Source organism: Papaver somniferum, chromosome 6, assembly GCF_003573695.1.
Source record: "Papaver somniferum cultivar HN1 chromosome 6, ASM357369v1, whole genome shotgun sequence".
In the NCBI taxonomy this organism is placed as follows: domain Eukaryota; kingdom Viridiplantae; phylum Streptophyta; class Magnoliopsida; order Ranunculales; family Papaveraceae; genus Papaver; species Papaver somniferum.
In genome coordinates, this window is record NC_039363.1 from 76,908,580 (window position 1) to 76,919,015 (window position 10,436).

Sequence of the window (10,436 nt, forward strand, 5' to 3'; positions counted from 1 at the left end):
GTTAGGGATTTTGAGGAAATTTGTAGTACTCTAAGAATTAGAGGCTTAGATGATGATGCTTTGAAACTTAGGTTATTCCCATTTTCCCTGAAAGATAAGGCCAAGTCGTGGCTATATAGTTTGGACTCCGAGTCAATTGAGACATATGAACAACTTGCATCTGCCTTTTTCAATAAGTTTTTCCCTAGGCACAAAACATCGTCTATTAGGACGCAAATATGCACATTTTCACAACAAGAGGGAGAATCTTTATATAGGTATTTGGAAAGGCTCAATGATTTATTATCCCAGTGTCCTCATCATCGTTTAGAAAAGTTTAGGCTAGTTGAGATCCTTTATGAGGGTTTAGATTATTCACAACGACCATGGTTGAGTCTCTATGCACTGGTGGATTTGAAAACCAAACTTTTGATGCGGCGATGGAATTTTTTAATGAAATCGCCGAAAAAACCCAACAATGGGAAAATAGTAGGGCACCCAGAAAAAAATTCTTTTAAGTATAGGAAACGTTAATAGGGTAGAAGGAGGCTATGAATCAGATGCCAAAATTGCTGCTATAGCAAAAAGGTTAGAAGCCTTAGAAGTGAGCCAGACTAGTGGTAGAGTGGAGCCTTTTGGAAAGTCCAGAATATTGAAGAGCAAGCCAATGCTCTTTATAATAACACTAGATTTGATAACCGTCAAAAGATTGATCCATATTCAGAAACCTATAATCCTGGTTGGAGAAACCATCCGAACCTTTCGTGGTCTAAGGGCCAAAGTCAAGGTCAGTTTAGTAATTCTAATGCTCAGGTTTTGGCTATACTAAGAATCCTTCAGGACTAGCTCAGTTTCAGAATCAGTCAGATAAGAAAATCCTAAGTTTAGAGGAATCTCTCGCCTTGTTAACTCAGCAAACTGCAAAATTCCAGTTATCCGTAGAACAGAGTCTACAAGCTAGTAACAGGATAGGACAAGAAAATAGTCAGGCTATTTCCGAGTTAAAAACCCAGGTTGGTCTGATAAGTGATTCTTTGAGAGAAAAAGGTAAGTTTCCTAGTCAAACACAACCCAACCCTAGAGGAGTTCATGAATTAGGTGCAAAACCATCGAATCAATTGAATGCTGTTAGAACCCTTAGAAGTGGTAGAGTTGTAGACAATAAGGTAACCATGCCCGATAGTGAACATACTGTAGTTCACCCTCAGGATCTCACCTCTCAGGACCAGTAGCTGAAGAGACTGATAAAGTTTCTGATGATGTGAATTCGGTTCCTGAAAGGTCTGATTTTAGGCCTAGAGCCCCATTTCCTCAGCTATTAGTACCAACAAAGAAGGAATCGAACTTTAATGACATAGTGGAGGTTTTTAAGCAAGTTACCATAAACCTTCCCTTATTAGATGCATTAGAAATTCCTTTCCTGCTTATGCCAAGTTCCTTAAGGATATGTGTACGCGAAAGCGAAAACTTAGCGTCCATAAGAAAGCCTTTTAGCTATCTAAGTTCAATCATTCAGAACACCACAACTCCAAAGTCAAAACCCAGGTTCTCCTACCATTGCTTGCACAATAGGTAACTTCCTGGTAGAAAAAGCTTTACTTGACTTAGGAGCCAGTGTGAACTTACTGCCATTCCATGTATACTTACAGCTAGGACTTGGTGAAATGAAACCTACTCAGATGACACTGCAGTTAGCTGATAGGTCTGTTAAAATCCCTCGAGGTGTTATCGAGGATGTTCTTATTGAGGTCGACAAGTTTATTTATCCAGTGGATTTCGTGGTCCTAGATACCCAACCTGTCCCTGACCCAAAGAACCAGATACCTGTGATTTTAGGTCGCCCAGTTTTAGCTACGTCTAATGCGATCATTAACTGTCAAAATGGTGTGATGAGTTTATCTTTTGGTAATATGACTATGGAGATGAACATTTTTAATGTCAGTAAGCAACCTCATGAGCTAGATGACACATGTGTTGAGGAGATGAACATGATAGAAGCCTTAGTTCAGGAGTCATTACCAAACATCTTGTCTAAAGACCCATTAGAAAGTTGTCTATCCCATTTTGGTTTAGATTTTGACGACGATAGCACTATTGAACAGGTGAATGCTCTATTAGATTCTACCCCTGTGTTAGACACTGATAGATGGAAAGCTAGGTTCGAACCGTTACCAGTTTCTGAGACTACCCTAATTCCTTCTTTAGAAGAGCCCCCAAAGTTGGACCTAAAACCACTACCCGATACTCTAAAGTATGTGTTTTTAGGCCCATCTTAGACTTTACCTGTGATTGTAGCTTCCAATTTGGATAGTGATCAGGAAAGTAGGCTAGTAAATGTACTTCAAGACAATAAGGAAGCTTTAGGGTGGACTATATCAGACATTAAGGGTATAAGTCCTACTGTGTGTATGCATCAGATTCATTTAGAGGAAGATTCCAAACCTTCTAGGGAGATGCAACGTCGATTGAACCCTAACATGAAAGAGGTAGTTCGAAAAGAGGTGCTTAAGTTGTTAGATGCGGGTATTATTTACCCAATTTCAGACAGTAAGTGGGTCATCCCTGTTCAGGTTGTCCCCAAGAAATCAGGTATCACTGTAGTCCAGAATGATAATAATGAATTAATCCCAACCCGAGTGACCACGGGATGGCGTGTGTGTATTGACTATAGAAAATTGAACAAGGTCACAAGGAAGGATCACTTTCCCCTTCCTTTTATCGACCAAATGCTGGACATAGTCACTATTGCTTCTTAGATGGCTACTCCGATTATAATCAGATCGTTATTGCCCCAGAAGACCAAGAGAAAACCACCTTTACCCGTCCTTTTGGTACCTTTGCGTATAGACGCATGCCTTTCGGGCTATGTAATGCCCCTGCAACTTTTCAGCGTTGTATGATGAGCATATTTTCTGATATGGTAGAACGGTTCTTAGAGGTCTTTATGGATGATTTTTCAGTGTTTGGTTCATCTTTCGATGAGTTTTTGCATCATTTGACATTAGTGTTGACTAGGTGTAAGGAAAAAAATTTAGTGCTTAATTGGCAAAAATGCCATTTCATGGTTAAATCAGGAATTGTATTAGGGCACATCGTCTCTTCAAAGGGTATAGAGGTAGACAAAGCCAAAGTTTAAAACCTGCATGCCCTAGGAATGCCATTATAAAGACTTTACAGGTCCCAAAAACCGTAAAAGATATTAGGTCATTCCTAGAGCATGCAGGTTTTTACCGTCGATTCATTAAGGATTTTAGCTTGATTTCTAGACCTCTTTGCAATTTGCTTGAAAAATATGTTAAGTTTGTCTTTGATGATGCTTGTTTAGAGGCTTTTGAGAAGCTTAAAACTTTACTCACTACTGCCCCGATAGTCCAGGCACCTAACTGGAACCTACCCTTTGAGATTATGTGTGATTCTTCAGATTATGCTATAGGCGTCGTTTTAGGACAATGAGAAAACAAATTACTTCATGTGATTTTTTATGCTAGCAAAACTATGAATGATGCCAAAATGAACTACACAACTACCGAGAAGGAACTTTTAGCCATCGTGTTTGCCTTGGTTAAGTTTAGGTCTTACCTATTAGGTTCTAAGATCATAATCTATACAGATCATGCTGCTTTGAAATACCTTTTATCTAAGAAAGATACCAAACCTAGATTGATTAGATGGATCCTATGGTTACAGGAATTTTCCCCAGACATTAGAGACAAAAAGGGTGCAGAAAATGTAGTAGCAGATCACTTGTCTAGGCTAGTTGTTAGTTCCCTTAATGATTCCCTTCCTATAAGGGATAGCTTTCCTGATGAACAATTGTTTTCTGTTTCCCAATCACCTTGGTATGCAAATATAGTGAATTATCTTGTTACTGGTCGAACCCCTCAACATTGGGGTAAGCAAGATCGTTCTAGGTTTTTAGCCGAGGTTAAGCATTTATTTTGGGACGATCCTTATCTGTTTAAGTATTGTCCGGACCAGATTATTAGGAGATGTGTATCTGAGAGTGACCAGTCTAGTATTATCTCCTTTTGTCATGAACATGCATGTGGGGGTTATTTTAGTGCTAAGAAGACTGCTGCTAATATTTGCAGTTTGGATTTTACTGGCCTTCGTTGTTTAAAGATTCCCATAGTCATTGTGTTTCTTGTGAGCGTTGCCAGAAGTTAGGAACCATTTCCCGTAGAAATATGATGCCTTTGAACCCTATTTTAGTGATTGAGGTCTTTGATGTGTGGGGCATTGATTTTATGGGTCCATTTCCTATTTCGTTTGGTTATCTTTACATACTTGTCGTTGTAGACTATGTGTCTAAGTGGGTTGAGGCGGTTCCGTGTAGAACGAATGACCACAGGGTCGTAGTCCAGTTTTTGAAATAGTATATACTTACACATCTTGGTACGCCGCGAGCTATAATTAGTGATGGAGGTTCACACTTTTGTAATAGACCGTTTTCTCTTTTAATGAAACAATACGGTATTACCCATAAAGTGGCAACCCTATATCACCCTCAGACTAGTGGTCAGGTAGAGGTTTCCAATAGGGAAATTAAACGTATTCTAGAGAAAACAGTTAATCCAAATAGGAAAGACTGGTCGTCGAGGCTTACTGATGCCTTATGGGCTTACCGTACTGCGTTTAAGACACCCATTGGAATGTCACCTTATCGTTTAGTGTTTGGAAAGGCATGTCACCTGCCTGTTGAGTTAGAGCATCGAGCCTATTGGGCTATTAAGAACTTAAAATTTTCACTTGACAAGGCAGGAGCTCAAAGAAAGCTCCAACTCAATGAGTTGGATGAGATTCGTAGAGATGCATACGATAGTGCTAAGGAGTATAAGAACAAAATGAAACTTGTGCATGATAGGAATATTTTACGAAAGTCATTTTCTCCAGGTCAAAAAGTTCTTCTGTATGACACTCGTTTGCATCTATTCCCCGGGAAGTTGCGGTCTCGGTGGACCGGTCCTTTTGTGGTCCGTACTGTTTTTCCTCATGGCGCTGCTGAGATTGAGACACCAGATGGTAGTATTTCTTCGAAGGTTAACGGCCAGCGATTGAAGCCCTTTTTAGAGCCTTTTCCTACAGGTGATGTTGAGGAGGTCCCTCTGGAGGACCCTGTTTACCTTGATTGAACATCGATGCGATTTTCTATGTTGTATGATATTTTTGTAGGTTTTTGGTTACACTTCACCCAGGTACTATCTTTCCGACTTCTCTCTTTACTATTTCCTCATGTTGCTTATATTTTTGGTACTGTTCTTTGATTAGAAACATTGAGGAAAATGTTAGATTTAAGTTTGGGGGTGGGGTAGAACTTCTTGTTACCTTTTCGTTGCAATAATTAAACTCCAGAGCCTAGAAATTTATCCCTATTAAGGATGGCACTAACCAATCTAAGTGGATGGAAGCATTTTGGTTGTAGGAGTTGAGGAACCAATCTGACTAGATGACAACATCTAAAGAGTCTATTCATAAAAGCACAGAGCTCAGGTGTTAGAAATAACATGATAGTTTCACCATATCTCGTTGAGTCCTTTTCACTTCTGTTTTTATTTTGTTTTGTTTTTAAACTATGTTTCTCTAAGTGATTAGGTGGGGCTCACGATTCAAGTTGTTACCAATGCCAGTGTGTTGATATTAGTCAGACTAGTATCTCAGTCCATTAGGATATGTTCATTTTGGCGGAGGCCTTCAGACAGATATGAGAAACACCGTTAACCTAGTAAACATCAAAACCATCTATGTTTTTCTATATCCATCTTCTTGATCTATCCATGTGATTAGTTTTGACTCCGGATATTGATGTCCATAGTGCAACTATCTGAGTAGAGATCTGTCACTTCATATGAATTTTAGTATACTTGAGTGCAAACTCGTGTACAACAATTGGAATTTCGCATTAGGGTACTTCCTCCTGTAGTCAATAAGTATGCCGACCAAGGAGATTCTTTAGTGCCTTCCAAGGTTCTGTGTAGATAGCTAGGGTATGGAGTAAAAAGGTTTTGTACTTATTATGATGTTTATTTATTTGTAGGTATTTTTGGCTAATAAACATTTTTGGAAAAAATTGGCTCGAAAAGTTGTCGGAAAGCACCCGGAGGACATTTGCTATTCGGACTCTCACTTTGGATAAGGGGTAACCTAATTACTAAGGGGCATCCCATTTCCAGGCAGTTCTAATCGCACCCCTACTCTGGATAAGGGGCAACCATCTTCAACATTAAAAAAAAGATTTTGGCGGGAAAAATGCAGTTAAAGACAGTTTTGGCAATCGTGATTTGGAGGAGTTTGAGGTCGATTAAACCTCTGATTTTCATAGGATAGACTCCTTATGGGTCTAGGAATCTGATATGGGTGTTTAAATCGATTAGATGGGCTCAATCGACGGATTTTTCTCACAACAAGAAAATATGGAAAGTCACGTGTGTGACCTGTTTTAGGGAATTTTAGAGTGATTAAACGCTGTAAACCTTCCCAAAGATTTGTATCTATCTAAGGAAGAGTTTAGAATAAAAGGAAAGCTCAGAAACGCGTAAATTCGCAACTTGGCCGTGAAGAGAAGGAAAGAGATTTTGGAAGATTTGGGAGAGATTTAATCGGTATTTTTGATATAAATAGATGTCTTGGGTCATATAGAAGAGGTGTCGAGAGTTTGGGAACCTAAGGAGAGCCAGAGAAGAAGAAATCAGAGCTTTACCAAACTCTGTTTCTGCTGCTGCTGCTGTTGAAGAAGAAGAACGCGAAGAACATTGACCTCGGTAACAGTCGCAAAAGTGTCTGTTTAACAGCTGAAGAACATTAAGTTCAGGGCAGTCTTATTCTAGGGTCTTAAAATCAGCGACAAAGCAACAGTTTTTCTGTAACAGTTCCATTGTAACAGCTGTTTTGCAACACCAATACACTGTTGCAAACAGTCTGTGTTATTACTTTTCACTCTTTTAATCATCTTTTGAGCAACAAACACATATTTTGAGATCATGATTAATATGAGGAGCTAAACCCCATTGCTGAGGCGATAGAGGAAGCTATTTTTCCAACAAAAAGTGGTATATTCTATTTTATCTTTTTATTTGCAATAATTATATGATTATTTGCCTTGAACTATTATTGAATATGATTTTTATTTGAGTGATTGTGATCTATTTTGATGGAGTATGCTTAGTTTTAAGACTTTTGATGCTTCATACTTGGTATTTACAATTATTACTTTTGAAAATCTACTTGTTGCAATATTTTAGAATCAAATTAAACAAGAAAATTGCATAAATATAAGTATTGGTTTAATCACTTTGAACTTGGAAAATAGTGGAATCTTAGCCTCAGTGTTTCTTTTAGTATTGATATCATCTTTGATTGAGTTTGCTATAATTTTTAGTGAGTTTTCTATTTTAATATTAGATTTAAGTCTAATTAATATCCTTCACAAGTCTGAGAATCGAACCACTTTTACCACTATCTACAAATCACATCAATTTTTGGCGCCGCCGACGCGGACTTGTTTTTAGGGTTTTAGATTTTTTTTTTTTTTTTATTTTTTTGTCTTTTTTTATGTTTTTGGGTATTTATCTTGTGTCTACAGGTTCTGGATCATAAAGAAAATTGAGCCAAGGAGTTTGGTGATTTCATAAAGACTTGGAGCTAAAGATTAAAGCAAAAAGAACAGAAAAGAAGACAATTTTATTTTAGACAATTTTAGTTTAGGGTTTGTTTATTTTTTTAAAAAAAAAACTGTATTAGGGTTTATTATTTTGTAATTTTTCTTTATTTTTTGGACTTTTGGACTTTGGGACATTATTTTTTTTATTACCCTACGGAAGGGTACTTTAAATATAAACTGTTTGCAGAGAAGGAGGACAATTACGATATTGTCTCTGCACCTTGGGTTCGTACACTAGACATCGGAGTCAGTGGCCCGAGTCGACTACAACCGATTCATCCCCCGTCTGGAACGGGAGGTAAGATTCTAAACACTCGCGAATCCCCTGTCAGCGAGTTACTGGACTCCTTCGTATGCATATATGTTGAGGACTGAATACGGACATTTATTTTTCTAGTAAAGGGCAAGGCCTGGCCATACAAGATAAGGGTTCGGATTTCATCACCGTTCTCTTCTTGCCCGCTTTAGGAACACGTAACCTACGCGAACCTAAGCCTAAAATTTTGACTAGAACGAGACCGATAGGGTAACGAGCTTAACAGGAAAGTCATTCGAAAAATATTGGTTACTCTTTTAAGCATACTTCGAAGTTCTTGACGGTTTCTGTAAGTTGAATGCGTGACTGCCGCCTTGTAATACCGGTGAGGCCTTGGGTATCAAAGCTCCACCGAGCTTCCCTCGCCTCTATTCAACTTACGTTAACTCGGATTGATTCCAGAGGGGTTTGCTTAAATTGTAACGAATTCCCGTTCGAAGGATTAGAAGCTGGTCTAGAAACAATCTAAGTGGAGCCATCATGCTTTTTGTTTGCTAGAAATCAATAGGTTTGATTTGGTTGAGTCGGCCTTGATCTGTGTTTGCTTACCCTTCCAATTTAGAAAATTCTATTGTATGCCTGAACGTAAAAGAGACGCACTAGGTAGATTTGTTAAAGAGAAACCTAGTAGTTCGAAGCGTCTCGATTACCTTAATCTAGAAAGTCCGGCTTTTGAAGAGTCTGTTTTTGAACGTTCTTTGACTGAGGAGAGAATCCATGTTGCTCCGATAGCGCCAGAAATGGCAACTTTGAAAGCTTTGTTGAATCCAACTAGGACTACCCGTCCTTCGTGTATTAAGTTAGCTGAAACGGAGGCACCCTATGAACTGAAACCTGGGACCTTACAGATGCTCCCAATCTTTTTAAAATGAAAACCCTTATTACCATTTAGGGATTTTGAGGAAATTTGTAGTACTCTAAGAATTAGAGGCTTAGATGATGATGCTTTGAAACTTAGGTTATTCCCATTTTCCCTGAAAGATAAGGCCAAGTCGTGGCTGTATAGTTTGGACTCCGAGTCAATTGAGACATATGAACAACTTACATCTGCCTTTTTCAATAAGTTTTTCCCTAGGCACAAAACATCGTCTATTAGGACGCAAATATGCACATTTTCACAACAAGAGGGAGAATCTTTATATAGGTATTTGGAAAGGTTCAATGATTTATTATCCCAGTGTCCTCATCATGGTTTAGAAAAGGTTAGGCTAGTTCAGATCCTTTATGAGGGTTTAGATTATTCCACAACGACCATGGTTGAGTCTCTATGCACTGGTGGATTTGAAAACCAAACTGTTGATGCGGCGATGGAATTTTTTAATGAAATCGCCGAAAAAACCCAGCAATGGGAAAATAGTAGGGCACCCCAGAAAACAATTCTTTTAAGTAGAGGAAACGTTAATAGGGTAGAAGGAGGCTATGAATCAGATGCCAAAATTGCTGCTATAGCAAAAAGGTTAGAAGCCTTAGAAGTGGGCCAGACTAGTGGTAGAGTGGAGCCTTTTTGGGAAGGCCAGAATATTGAAGAGCAGGCCAATGCTCTTTATAATAACACTAGATTTGATAACCGTCAAAAGATTGACCCATATTCAGAAACCTATAATCCTGGTTGGAGAAACCATCCGAACCTTTCGTGGTCTAAGGGCCAAAGTCAAGGTCAGTTTAGTAATTCTAATGCTCCCCCAGGTTTTGGCTATACTAAGAATCCTTCAGGACTAGCTCAGTTTCAGAATCAGTCAGATAAGAAAATCCTAAGTTTAGAGGAATCTCTCGCCTTGTTAACTCAGCAAACTGCAAAATTCCAGTTATCCGTAGAACAAGTCTACAAGCTAGTAACAGGATAGGACAAGAAAATAGTCAGGCTATTTCCGAGTTAAAAACCCAGGTTGGTCTGATAAGTGATTCTTTGAGAGAAAAAGGTAAGTTTCCTAGTCAAACACAACCCAACCCTAGAGGAGTTCATGAATTAGGTGCAAAACCATCGAATCAATTGAATGCTGTTAGAACCCTTAGAAGTGGTAGAGTTGTAGACAATAAGGTAACCATGCCCGATAGTGAACATACTGTAGTTCACCCCTCAGGATCTCACCTCTCAGGACCAGTAGCTGAAGAGACTGATAAAGTTTCTGATGATGTGAATTCGGTTCCTGAAAGGTCTGATTTTAGGCCTAGAGCCCCATTTCCTCAGCTATTAGTACCAACAAAGAAGGAATCGAACTTTAATGACATAGTGGAGGTTTTTAAGCAAGTTACCATAAACCTTCCCTTATTAGATGCAATTAGGCAAATTCCTGCTTATGCCAAGTTCCTTAAGGATATGTGTACGCGAAAGCGAAAACTTAGCGTCCATAAGAAAGCCTTTTTAGCTAGTCACGTAAGTTCAATCATTCAGAACACCACAACTCCAAAGTACAAAGACCCAGGTTCTCCTACCATTGCTTGCACAATAGGTAACTTCCGGGTAGAAAAAGCTTTACTTGACTT

At 38.8% G+C, this 10,436-nt stretch overlaps 1 pseudogene; it reads right to left on the bottom strand.

Moving 5' to 3' along the window:
* Positions 1 to 9,047: 9,047 nt before the first annotated feature.
* Positions 9,048 to 9,147, bottom strand: LOC113292116 (annotated as a pseudogene).
* Positions 9,148 to 10,436: the final 1,289 nt, after the last annotated feature.